The 1,500-nt window shown below is 37.4% G+C and overlaps 1 pseudogene; it reads left to right on the forward strand.

Moving 5' to 3' along the window:
* Positions 1-483: 483 nt before the first annotated feature.
* Positions 484-1,115, forward strand: LOC130026649 (calcyclin-binding protein-like; annotated as a pseudogene).
* The last annotated feature ends 385 nt before the right edge of the window (positions 1,116-1,500 follow it).

The raw sequence follows: 1,500 nt of genomic DNA on the forward strand, positions 1-1,500 counted from the left end.
ACTATATAAAAAGTATGGAGTTGATTCATTAAGTCTGCATGCAGGTGTATTCCCAAGGATACATGTAGAAAGTTATTCTTTGATACCTTATTTATAAACACAGTGGAAGATTTGAATATCAATATTGCAGGCCAGAGAAACAGTACAAAGGGTATTGTTTTGTTTTGAAACTAAACAAAACATTTTAAATGAAAAGAAAAACGAAACATGGAAACAACAAAACTGAGTTCTGTGTGTCTACAAAGCTATTCTGAGCACCACTATTTCTAGAAGTTGAGCGTGCTTGGCCTGCACACATGTAACTTGGGGTTTGAACCCAGCTCCCATATGGTCACCTGAGTCCAGCCAAAAGTGAACCCTGAGCTCAGTGCCAGGAGTAAGTCCTGAGTCCAAGCACCAGAAAAATAAAACCAACAACAACAACACAAACAAAGTCTTTCCTAGTATTATAGTGCAGCTATACCTCAGCCACCTAGCCTGATCATGGCTTCAGTCCTGGAAGAGCCAGGGAAAGATCTAGAAGAAGTGAAGGTACTGACAGAATAGATCCCAAGGAAAAGAGTATGTGTTGCCTTGAGAACCGAAACAGAAACCAGAAGCAAGATGCATCAGGAACTACAGAAGAAAACTGGTGACAATGAAGAACCTGCTGGCCTGGGTGCTCCTATGACAACAGGGGACCCATGAAAATCAATAATTATGGATGTGATTGGTCAAACAAATTTGTGAGATCAATATCATCTTCACTGGAGTATACCAGGCCACCCCTAAAGCATGGAGATGTCATTTGCTCTCTGGTAAAGAACCTAAGTGGGAAGAATCACTTGCTGCTTGTGAACATACTCTTAAAAACCATCTCTGTGGAAGGCAGTTCCAAAAAAGTCAAGACAGACACAGTTCTTATCTTATGTAGAAAGAAAGCAGAAAACACACCGGTGGTGGCTGACTCAAGAAAAGAAAGAAGAGCCCACCTATGTCACCAAGACAGATTCTAGTGAGGGACTGATGAACGTTCTGAAGAAAACTGATAAAGAGATATGAAACAAACCATTAATAAGGTCTGAGTGGAATTGGGAAAGAAGCAAGTCAAAAGTGACACAGAATTCGGAGGCTAAAAAGTCCAAATCTGGGGACGTGTAATGTGGAAATATTGATGTTTTCAATAAAGATGTTGCTGAGTATCACCACAATACATATGACAAAAATGTGCATAGTCTTCTAAGTTAAAACAATACAATTTTCCTTTCCTTTAGAGCTTATTTAACATGTTTTTCGAAAACTTCACCCAAAGGTGGTTTCCAAAGTACATAATTTTGTTCAAAGAATGATATTGCATTCTCATGGAAAATTCAAATAAACAAGTCTTACAGTTAAAAAATAGTATGAAAAAGTATAATTTAACTATATGACAGTCAACCAGGATCAAATTAAATTATTGCACCATATCTAAACTTCTCATTTTGTTACTTTTTGAGAATCTATTTTTTTCTGTTTTAATCT

Source organism: Sorex fumeus, unplaced genomic scaffold (assembly GCF_029834395.1).
Source record: "Sorex fumeus unplaced genomic scaffold, SorFum_2.1 ptg000034l, whole genome shotgun sequence".
Taxonomy (NCBI): domain Eukaryota; kingdom Metazoa; phylum Chordata; class Mammalia; order Eulipotyphla; family Soricidae; genus Sorex; species Sorex fumeus.